At 38.1% G+C, this 12,347-nt stretch overlaps 2 long non-coding RNA genes across 2 annotated transcripts; one reads left to right on the top strand and one right to left on the bottom strand.

Moving 5' to 3' along the window:
• Positions 1–1,667: 1,667 nt before the first annotated feature.
• LOC140256388 (uncharacterized) lies at positions 1,668–11,916 on the bottom strand. Its single transcript, XR_011904699.1, has 3 exons — positions 11,797–11,916; positions 10,132–10,292; positions 1,668–1,787 (listed from the first exon to the last, which is right to left on the bottom strand). It is a non-coding gene; the product is annotated as an uncharacterized lncRNA (long non-coding RNA).
• Positions 10,179–12,296, top strand: LOC140256387 (uncharacterized). The gene is made up of 3 exons (XR_011904698.1): positions 10,179–10,432; positions 11,018–11,104; positions 12,089–12,296. It is a non-coding gene; the product is annotated as an uncharacterized lncRNA (long non-coding RNA).
• The last annotated feature ends 51 nt before the right edge of the window (positions 12,297–12,347 follow it).

The raw sequence follows: 12,347 nt of genomic DNA, 5'->3' as shown, positions 1-12,347 counted from the left end.
TGTGTGCAGGGCTGCACCAACAACTTGCTGATGTGGTGGGTGACCACTGGGTGAGCCTGGGACATGCGACAGCCCTTGTTCTCATTGGGGAGTTAATTCCTCCACCTCGCTCTCTTGAAAACCAGAATCATTTTCTCAGAGAGTTCAGCATTATTTGTGCTTGAGCCCAGGGGAAAAATGCAAGATATGGAATGCAGGGCAGGAAAACTGGCTCATAGTGAAGGTGGTTCTCTTGCACAATCACAGCAGCAGACAGTCAATAAGCACATGGATGTGCTCCAGTGTTTGAGTGCAAAATGTAATTATAGTCAGAATAAATGAAGAGATTTTGAGTGTAAACAATTTATTCATTGCTATTCTTTCCTGAAAGATTAGTTCCTAATTTGGAACAAATCTCACTTTTACCCAAGGCCCCCAGCACTCCTCTGCTTCTGGAGAAAGCAGAAGAAAAACCATTTGAGGTCTGGAATAGTAGCATCCTTTGTTAGAGAAATGGCTTTGTTCTGCAGATCAAAATGATGTAGGTGTGATTACCTCTGTGTGTGGAGATTTGTCTTCAGCATTAGGCAGATGGTGTTCAAATAAATGTTGACTCAGGCTTCTGCATTTTCTCTCAAATTCCTCACATCTTTATTCTTCAGTTTGTGTAAATGCTTCTGCAGCTTGGAAACAAATCATTGTTTTAATGCTCTTTTTTGTGTGTGTGTTTCTGTCACTGCTTCATCCACATCTTTCAGCTTTAATGTTACAATAGTATGTGGGAGGGTTAGTTACAGTGATTAAAAAAAAAAGAGAGAGTGAATTAATCTAAAGGCCAGACACCTTCATTAAGCAAAGTAGGAAGAATAATATATATAATTAGCAAGACTTCTGCTTACCGTATGCTCTATTGTAACATATTAGCCAACTAATTATTTTAAAATATTATTAATTGCCTTGTAATTGTTAGCTACTACTGTTAATGGCCAATTAGGGCTACTTTCAAAAGGAAGTTATTTCCTGATAATGATCAAATTTTAGACAATCACACAGTACTTACCCACGTTTGCTTTCACAGTCTTTCTGTTTATTCCATTTTATAGTATGTAATTCATATTTTTTTTTTTCCCCTCCATAAAACAGAAGGGCAGATAAAGGAAAGCGTGTTCTGTAAAAGATGTTTATATTGGGAGAAAATGGAGCAAAAAAGCATTTTTCTCCTTTTTGATACTTTGAGTGTGCAGATATTCTCAGTAATGATTACAGTGAACTGGAAGCCTATCTGCTCATTGCTCTGAGCATCACTCTTTGTATTGTGCCTGTATTTTACTGCCAGGGAGTATGACTGATATCAGCACAACATCTGACATTCCTAGTAGTCTGTTTTTCCATCTACTGTTCATGTTCTCAGAATAATAGTTACAGTTACCACATACCTATTTCTTAAGCTCCCGTTCTCCAAATTCTGTTCTCCTGGTTTAATTTTACTCCTTCTACTTAAAATTTTGCATCCATTTTCTTCTATTATTATGAATTAACATATAGATCATTGAATGTCTGGAGTGAGACAGGGGCTAGAAAAACTTCTTTGCTCTCTGGCAATAGAGAAGGTCATGCATAGTAATGTCCAGTTGTGATCAAATGCTCTTTTAACTGTGTTGCTGGTAATTTACCTTTTCTTCTTTGTCGAGGCTCCATGTTTACAGAGTATTGTGGCAAAGGAATGAATCTCAACAGAAATACAGGTTGTTTGGTCATTATTGCCCTTGCTGTTGTGTTTGTTTTGAGCAGCAGGATGGAACCTCTGCCTGAAAAAAAGAATGTGGGAAATCCTGCATTATCCCAGTCCTGCACATGACAGACTGTGATCCTTGTTTAGACTGCCCCCTCTATAATTAATCTGGTTGAGATGCCCTTGGATCCTAAGGAACTTAGGGCTTACTGAGCTTCTAACCCTCTCTGGGCCCCTTAGAGCACTCTACTTTACATTTTCAGTGGTAGTCACTCTCTCATACAAGCAAGCACTCTCAGAGATCCTATGACTGGCAGATTCCAAGGGAGTAAATTAGATTTAGCAGAAACTCATAAGCAAATGGTATATCCATAGCCTGGTCTTGTCTTGACTGAAATGGGCACAAGGAAAGCTGGAACTTGATGATCCTCGAGGTCCCCTCCAACCCAAGCCATTCACTGTTTCCACTTACAGTTAGGCTGGTTGTGACCCATTAACAGTTGTTTCATGATGTTCACTAAAACTGAAATGAAATTTTAAATGAAAACTGTTCCTACTGTTACTGACTGGAATACAAGCCATACCCTGCTAATCTTTGAAGAGGTCCATAAGGAACTGGATGAGCTAGCTGCTATACTTGCATTTATAGTAGGTTTCTGATGAAGTCCTGTACTAAGGGCTTTTCTTTCTTTCTTTCTCATTCTTGGATACTATGAGATATATCTGCTGACCAATCAGCAGGTGACCATCTGGTCCAACTGGCTGAACCCCATGCCAAATAAAGCTCAATTTTAATGTTTGCTCTAAGGATGAGACAGCTCTGCAGGACTGGGTAAACATGCAGCAAACAAGTGTAATAACTGATAGACCTATGAGACTCAGAGTCTCAAATACCTCCAAATAAATTAATACTTTGTATTGAGCAGGAGGAAAGGCTGTATCAGCCAAATTATCTCATTTCACCTGAAGAAAGAGGAAATGCATTTTGAAGGTGTGTTGTGGAATGCTTGATTTGTAATTAAAACATTTGGCGGCAAAATTATTCAAAGAATGAAGATCTAGATGATCCAGAATTAAATTTCTCCCTTTCTTATTTTACTGCACATACAGGTGTGCTGTTGCAGTTTGTCTGTTTCCCCTCATGGTATGTTTTAAGAATGAGATTTCTTTTAAACTGCTCTTTTAGAATCCAGGATGTCAACTGTCCATTGTACACTGTTCTGTTATGTTCCATTAGATCATTACATCACTCCTGAAGGGTTTTTTTTTGGTACCAGGCAATGTGCAATCCATGTTTGTTACATTCCTCATTTTTAGTGGTTTAAAATTACGGCTGCAGAAGTATTGGTTATATTTGACGTGCAAAGATCCATGGATAGAAACAGGAAAAGTTTATAAGAAGTGCTGACTTAAGTGGTAAAGTGTTAATAATGGCAAATGAAAAAGGAATCCTAAAAATCGCAATCAACAAATGAACTGATTGGAGTTTTTAAGTGTTATTGGTTGCGTCTTGAAGATGGAAGTGAAAATATGTGAAAAAAAACTCACTCAATTGAAGAAAAAAAGTCTCCTAAAATAATTGAATTATACATAAGAAAGGAAAGCTGTGTGACTCATTGCACTCCAGCTGGAATCTCTCTGTCCTGAGGGAAAACACGTCTGCCTTGATACAAAATACATTATTAGAGGAGGTGTTCTTTAAGAAGAGACAGAGGGAACTTCCATTAGGTTTTGACTGCCAGTGACATGTTAGGAAAATTACAGACTACTGAGAATTTTTATTTAAAAAAAAAAAAAAAAAAAGAAAAATCTGCCACTTGAGACATCATAATTTTTTGGCTAACATCAGGTTTATATATATATATTTTTTTAGCTTTTAAGATCAGAAGAGATGACTGTAATCATCTGCTCCAACCCCATGAATAAAATGGGCTGCAGCAATTCACAGAATTCTTGAAGCCACAAGCTGCAGTGTGGGTTTTGGAGAAGTGCCCAGTCTTGAAAAGCAGAGTATCTCAAAACAAAAAATAAAGTAACAGAAGAAGATGTCTTGACATCTGTATTTTAGGTGCCAAGGAAAGGCTGAAAGATCCTTACGAGGCCTAATCTATTGTTCTTTTGTTTGTTTGTTCATATAATTGTTTAAAAGAGCAGTTACTCCACTTGGCAGCATTTAAAGAAAAGTGCAGGAAATACGATAACCACCTTCAAGAGGATTTTTCTCCCCTGTGTAATATTACCTGAAGTAGTTGCCTCGGCCCTGACTTTTACCCCTTCTCTGAGATGTGCTCATTTCCTTTTCTTAACTTCAGGGACCCGCTGGAGAATTAATGTCAGGCACTGCACTGCAAGCCTTAAAGAAACTGTAGTGAAAGTTGGAACTTGTGCACGCTTCACTATTTAGTTTAATTTGGAAGTCAAGAATGGATTTACCTCACTTAAACATGTTGTTAAGGAAATATAAATAGCATAGTGCTCCTATGGAATTGTAACAGAGGCTTACATGGAGATATGACTGAGGCTGGCACTGTAATTTTATGGGAGTCTCGAAATGGCTGAAAGGGTAAAGCTGTAAAAACAAACAGCAAACAAATCCTTTCGCCTATGCCCAAATTCCTATGAGAGCAGAAGCACCACTAACTGCAGTGTTGTTTGTCTTCTGGTGGTATTTATTTGCCTGTTTTATTGTGTGTTTGTTTTCTGTTTTCTTTTCCATAGGAAGTTGGATGTTAGTCTGCTTTATGAGGATAAGTTGGGCCTGTAGCTGTTACACTGCTTCACAGGAAAAATGTCCATGTATTATGAAGAGAAGCTGTCTTAAATTTATTTTCTGCATATTTCTGAGTAACAGGTAAGGATTCTTATAGTGTGTGACTCCATAGTGGTCTGTCTCCTGTTTTCTAAGCTTCCAAACTTTAGTATGACATCTAGGGTTTTTTTTCTCTTCCCTTTCCTTAATGCAGTCCACCAACTCAGCCTCAACATGTGCCAGGAAACAGGTGTATTCGGTACGCTAATGAAAACACATTTCAAAGAAAGAAAGTCCACATTCCCCAAACTATCTGCTTTCAATGAAAGCAATGGTATATTATAGGATTGTGGGGACCGGAAAACATTTTTGTTCGGTTCCCACTGAGCTCCTGCCCACAGCTTAATGCAAGCCCTCAGGTGAATATAGCTGGTTTTCTCTGCTTTTTGCACATAGGATAACCCACTCAACATTGTTTCTACTCTTAAATACTTAAATGAATAATGACTCTGACCAGTTTATCTTTACTGTTCTGAGATGATTTGCTCTTGATTTGCACTAAAATCAGTGGGACTTATTTTAAGGAACACTTGATTCCTTATAGAAAATATCATCAATGTGCCCAACGTTTCCAGTTAATGAAACCCAGATTTCTATATGGTGCCTGCAGTTGATCTTAGTCTTTCTTTATAAGTTGTACAGAGCACTTTAGACCAAAGTGAGAATAAATAGCACTTTAAAAGCAGGCAGCATCATTTTGCATGCCTGAAAAGTACATAAAGCAAAGCTAAGTAAAGAAAGGCTGACCACCGGCTTTCCGCAGATCTGATCTACCTTAAAGAATTTCTAGTGTTTGTGGTTTCTCTGCAATACCTTCCTGATGAGCATGTTTGTGTGGTTTGCAACGATTCAGTCGTATCTTTGTACATGTAATTGCTTTGCTTTCCATGCATGGCAGAGACACGTGGTGTGGGTGTCTAGACTGTAACCATCATGAATAACAACAACCCCATTGAAAAAAAGAGATCCACCACTTCCACGTTTATTTGTAGTATAAAAGGGAGAACAGTGGCAGTGGTAGAAGATGATTATGCAGTTCCTTCCTTTTTAACTTATCACTGTAAGTTTTCTGAAGGGCTCTGCTGGTTACAGCAGAACTGATACTTTTAGGATATTACAGGTATCAGGCAAGTTAATCCTGATATAAAATGAAAGAACTGATTTCTAGACTTCACAGCGTGAGTTTGATATTCAGTTGCACTGAGGCAAGAGTCCCTTCAGTATGTCAGTCTTGTCTAGATGGAAAGACATCTCTGCTTTTGATGTCTTGTCTCACAACTCATTTAGTTGAATCATTAGAGAAAAAGAATTGTTTGTTGTAAGAATTTAAGATTTGCCATCCTTTAATTAAGAACTGACAGATCTCCCACCTACACATTTTGAAGTCAATCTAAAAGTCTTGTTTGGCTTTGAATTTCCAGGAAAGAAACAATAGGGAATAAAATGAAAATTCTATATGCTGTGCATTTATAAACATCTGCACATGAATACATAGGTCCTTCAGGCCAACCAAAGTTAAGGGGAACCTTCCTGCAGAAGTGAAACAGTTTTGTTTGCTGTCTGTTATGGCCAGCTGTGAAAATGTTCCTAGGCATGACCCTGTTACTGTCATTCTTATGTATAGTTACAGTCAAGTCAGTGAAAAGTTCATGTATGGAAGCAGTCATTTTTGTGGGTCAGGATTCAGGAATTGAATGCTGCATTTTTGCAGTGGGCTTCTAGAATAACTTGATAAGAAAAGCTAGAGCTTGCTGCAGACATTGTCCATCAAAATGTCATTATGCGGCTGAAGCTGAGTGTTGAAGTTGGTTGTATGTATTGACGCTTCATCCCACAGCAGCTGTTGCTGTACTGAGAGGCTGAAAAGCCTGTCATGGGAATGAAAGCTAAACCTCTTCATGGGCTGCACCTAAAAAGATGGTGTACCTATTTCCAAAGGTTTACCCTCTTCTCTTGACACTTTAGATTGCCTAAGTTTATTTGCAACGTGTGCTGTTTGTTCTGTAAAATGCTATTCTATCAGGCTTTCAATCCTGTTACCAGGCATATAATGACAAACAATCTCCTTGGCATCTAGTGTGTTATTATGAATGTTTTTAGCGGTGAACAAAGAAAGTAGGTTTCAAGTTAGCATCAAAGATGCATGATTCTGAAATACCAAACAGGTCCTGCTGATTCAATGGATTACACTTAACCCACGGAAAGATTAATACAGATACAATGTGACATCTTCTCTCTGACCACTACTAAAGCATGGTACTTTGTACTGTTATCCTGCCCCCATTTGTCAACTATATCTAAGTGATTAGGCTACTGTAACATTTTTATTCTCTGCATGAAGTTCCCTCCTCAGCAATCTCTCCCTCCTAAAATGTACATTAATCATTAATTACAAAATCAATGGGAGAGATGGTCTGGACATATGCAATTGATCGCTTCCCTCTTCAGATTAGCATAACCTACCAATTCATTATGTGCAGTGAATAATATAGTTGCTACCACTGTGAAACAGGGCAGGTCACTTGCTGTAAATTCCTTAACAGAACGTTGTCATGTGTCTTTTTGTTCGCCAAGTGTTTACTGTGTGCTTGGAGGGATCCATCTCCTTTTCTAATATCTCCCAGCTTACAGCAAAGAAATGGTCACAAACGTAGACAACTAAACACTCAGATTCTGAAAGGCAGAGGTTCCTTCTGAAAGCTTCAGTGATTAAATTGTGAGCTGCATAGTGCTGAGACTGCAGCTGTAAGATATTTAAGATAGGATCAAAAACGTTGGTCTGATGATGTTTTTTGCATGAGAAAGACGATGGGAATTTAGGCCTTGATGTTCATACTTTTTTGTATTTTAGCATATTTAAACAGTGAAATTTCCCATATATTCTTTCATTCCACGCTATGCTAAGATTAGAATCTCCCCTATCTCTTTTCTCAAGGAAACAAGCTTTTCAAGCCTGCTTTCCTAAATAGCTTCTGTGGTCTTTCAGTAGCTACCACTTAAAGCTTAATAACCAGATCAATTACGAAGGAGAGAGAACATTGCCTGTAAGAGTCAGGAAAGGAGCTGACATTAAGTAAGTATTTCTTTCATAGGTGAAAGTAAAAGGAAGAATAACTTCTGCTTTCCCCCCCCACCCCCGCTCCCGAATATTGTTGTTTATTTAGTGCCTCATTCCAGGAGTTTCACTGAAATTAATTGGGCACAGGGGAATAGTAAAGTGGACAACAGGGATTAGGTTTACTCTTCTTCTCAGCCTAAAAGATCTGAACTCTTTGTACTGAATGTAATTTAATCACAAACTTCATGTACTTATAACAGGAATCACTGGCGTGAAGGGTGATTTAGCAGCTTGGGAATGCATGCTTACATTTTCCATAAACATTAGTGGAGACTTTATTGGATTTTTTGGGGAAGAAAAGTAAATAAATAAAAATCATTCCCAATTCACTTCAAGAAGGCTATTCACCTCAGCAGGATTTGGGCCAGGCCCCAAGTGATTCTTACTGACTTCAACTGACTTTGTTCTAGGATTTCTTAAAGTATGTCCCATCATGTTTAAAGCACGGATACAAAACTGTGGTTCTTCTTCTTTTTTTTTTTTTTTTAGACCTTGGTAAAGGAAATCACTGCAGCCTCCTGCTCTTCATAAGGTGCATTCTGAGCCAGATACTTCTCTCCAGAAAACCTTGTGAAAGGATTCATTGGTAAAGATCCAATTGCAAAATCTTCGTCTACAGTAGTGGTGGTGTCTTTCAACACAGAAAATAAGTGCAAAGGCCATGTAAGCATTAAGTCCGTACTGATAGTGCTACCTCCCTGTCCTATATTTTCACTTGTCAAATGTTATTACTTGTTTCAGCGTGACTTTTCACTTTCCACGTTATGAGGTTTATCTGTTTGTTACCTCTTCAGTCATCTGGTGGATTTTCTCTTTATTTTCCAGTAGCCAAAATTTCATGGCATCTCTGCAATCTTTGCCCAAACCCCTTTGTTTCACCTGAATTTTACCAGTGTGTTCATCAAATATTAGTAGCCATCTATCACCTTTTCTGTCTTAGCCAAACTTTATGCACAACTCTTTCATTATAACATATGGAAAAAGGAAAGACAGATGAACCATATCTGATTATTTCTGCATGAATAAGGTTTTCTTAGCTAAACAGAGAGCCTTTTTATGTGGAGGAAAAAAAAAAAAAAAAACACCCCAAAACCTTGCAGATTATTGGCCCATGTAACTATATTTACGAAGTTCTCTAAAAGTTCATTATTGACTGAGTTGTCTGTGTTGTAGCGTTGCTGCATTTTATTATGTACAGATGTACTTGGGAGCCTTTGTAGAACACAGATTAACGAACCATTCCGATAAATGTTTGCAAACAGTTCTAAACTCAAATGATTGCTCTGGTTGCATAACTACTCAGTCTTTTAATTTCAAAAAAGAGGAAATTCCACTGGAGTGGATCTCTATTTGAAAGTTGTCGTTTTCCTTTCCTTTTTTAAGCTTATAATTATCCTAGTAAGGTGTTAACCGTACTTTGGAGTCCTCCTAGTGTTACACCTTGTGTGTTCCTAGGCTTTCAAAGTGTTTGGTTTTAAATTAAAATAATTAACTTAATTATTTTAATTAAATTAATTAAAAATTCAACTCACTCCAGTCCTGTAACTTGTTTGCTGAGTTTCCGTCTGGAGCAAAGTTTTTATGGTTGAGTTACAAACCTCTGAAAATAGGGGTTTATAATGGAAACACTGACAGCACTTTAGCTTTAGTGGCACTAGCAAAGCAGTATAATATACACTAGAAATAAAAACAAGATTAGAGATGACATTTAAGACATGAGGAAAAATAACTGCTCTGTTCCTTTCCACAGCCTGAAAAAGACCTTCTGGTCTAAGAATCATCTCTAATCCTATTTTCCATTCCTATCATATATTCAATTAACCTATTTTAAAATTATTATTGACACCAATAGTCACATTTTCAAGTACCAACTCAAACTGTGTGTTCCCCAGCTACTGTCATGGTGATAGGGAAAGGGAAAGTGAGACTCGGTGCTTTGTAGTATTTCTGTATGAAAGATTGGAGTCCTGAAGCTTGCTGGATTCTGTCCCTACCAGCTGCAATGATAAGTCCGTTATAGTAAGTCTTTCACTTGCACCAGTACAAGGAGATGCAGGGTTGTGCTGACATGCATACCGCTTTTTCTAATGGCAAACTAAATGTTCACAGTTAAATAGAGTTATCCTGGAACCTCTTGAAGCTGTAACTGGGATATTCTACTACTCAAGAGCAATGATTTTCACCAGCACTTCTGGAATAAGTCATATCTTCCCCCACAATTTAGCCTTAAGCCAGGGAGTTTTAACTGAGTCCTGAATACTATGAAGTGAAAATGTCACTGAACACTAAGAAATCATTTTGTATGTCTCCGTGGCCTTCACCACCATGTATTGGTGTCAACATTATCGAGAAGATCACCCCATCACTGTGCAGCCCCATCTGTGTTTGAATTTAGAACCTATCTTGGTATGGACATACTCCACTTGGTTTACCACTGTTGTGAAGAAAAGGTAACACCTAAATTGAGATTAGTGTATCTAGCTAACCACTTACTGTACTCTTGCAGTAGCTGAGAAATTCTTCAGACTTCATGGTACCACTCCAGCAGAGCCAGCTTCCTTCTGCTGGAAAATGGGTGAGGTCCCTCATACTTAACACTATTGCTCTGAAGAAATACAGGGATCTTGGGTGCCTACAGCACAACTGCCAGGCTGCTGGAGATAGACATAGTGCATGTCTTGTGATGAGGAAACAGAAGAGTTGATGTAAAGCATGCAACTTTGCCAAGGCTTTGGTGGAAAGCAGACACTGACATACAGAGAGACTCAGCGTTTGAAGGAACTAAGCTCTCAAAGTAAGTTTTATAGTTTTCAGTGTTTAACTGTACTTCTTTCCTTAGTCAGCTTCCAACATACAACTATTTCTGTTCCCTATTTCTTGCACTGCATCATGTAGATTTCATGTCTACTGTGGTGCTACAGTATCGCTTTGCTAGGATCTTGCAAGCTCCATTCTCAACGTGGGGTAAAAAAGGGACAATAAATAAATAAATGACTTGCAGTGCAACTGCAATTACTTCATAGGATACTTCCAGGATATCAATAAGAAATAAATATCCTTGGGAAGATCAGACAGAATAAATCTATCCTGTCTATATGACTAGAATGGATAAGGTAGAAAGTAGAATTATATACTTCATTTCAAATGTAATTACCAGTTCTTACTGCTGTAATAATAGCAGACAGAGCTACAGGTAGCTACTGCCTGTTATCCAACAAACATATGCTTTCTATGTCAGCAATAGTGGCAAATTAATTGCTGAAGCGTTTGTGGAAGATGCTTTGTTCCAGTACTGTGAAAGCTGATATTAATGTAGAGATAAATGTAACCTAGTCTGTTCCATAGATGATAATAATGTATATTCTGTTTGTATAAACAGCGTCTTCTTGGCAGATAACCTGCAGCCAACAGATTTAGCTACTAAATGGTCATGGAAATATGATTTGAATTGCTCTCCGTACTGCTGGTAAGTGGCCGAGAAAACAATTCATATCTAATATAATCAATGGATTTAGTTTCTGTGGAAAAGAAATAGGAAAACTTGTTGATTTGTGTAGATATTTCAGACTTTAATGTTCAGAAAAAGAGATGAATAACAGCTGCTCTCTAATGATACATCTTATAGCCTATTTTGGCTTCCACAGAAAACCTGGAATATGAATGATTTGATAAAGTTGCTAATTTTTCAATGAGATTTTGACTTCAGAATGTGCACAATGCCTTATTCAACTTCACTGTGTAGTTTATAGATATAGGAAAATGCCTTTCTTCAATTCTTAGGAAATACAAATGTTCTTTTTGAAATGTTCTTTCTAGTGGCTTCATTTCTCACCAAACAGTACTTGCTGTGCAAGCCAAATGCATGATATAGTCATTTGAAAATAGTAGCATGATATTTAGTTTAGTTTAGTTGCTTTAGTTACTGAAGCTGCTGGGGCAGGCTGGTAACCACAGTACTTGTTCATGGGCAACAACTGGGAGACAGAATGTTCTTCCAAAAACATGCTCTTGGTCATACAGAATTGCAAATGTGAGATGTGAAGAGTGGTTGGAACAAAGGTCTATGTTGGGAAGGCAGAACCCTCCTCTTCAGGATTTAATTGTACTAATGGCCGCACATGGGGTGCTGAATTATTCCAGGAGACATGCTGAACCTACCTGACACGTCAGGACGCTACATCACATCAGTCATCATCTTTCACTTGTGACGATCTCCAGTCACACCCCTGACCTGCAGGGCCAGAACAGGAGTTGTTGAGAAAACATTTTCTAGACACAGAAGCCAAAAGGAACTCTGTTAAAACAGTTCAAGGCAATGGTAATTTCATTGGATTCAAACACACTGTGATCCAAAGTCACTCTGCTTTAAATGCTTTGTTGTTTCCTCAACAAAGAACAGTTTAAGTAAAACAGAATGTTTTTTTTACTATTTTATTTCGAATTCTGTTAGAGTGCACAGGTAATCCTATCCCAGCTAACCTGAGATGATTACTGTGGAATACTGTTGGGCAGATGGGAGGAATGCGAAGCAAAAATTACAGCTGCTGGCCGTAGATCTGCAACTTTCAAGATCTCACCATCCAAGTCTTTTATCTTCTCAGAACCAGAGAAATCACGTCTATGTGCTCCAGAACAGGTAAATAACCTTGGAAATACTGTAGCAGCAGGTCATGTTAAATCAGTGCTGGGGCTTCAAGCTTTTTTGCTCT

This window comes from Excalfactoria chinensis, chromosome 9, assembly GCF_039878825.1.
Source record: "Excalfactoria chinensis isolate bCotChi1 chromosome 9, bCotChi1.hap2, whole genome shotgun sequence".
Taxonomy (NCBI): Eukaryota; Metazoa; Chordata; class Aves; order Galliformes; family Phasianidae; genus Excalfactoria; species Excalfactoria chinensis.
The sequence above is the reverse complement of the archived record's forward strand: the minus strand, read 5'-3'. Positions and strand labels throughout refer to the sequence as shown.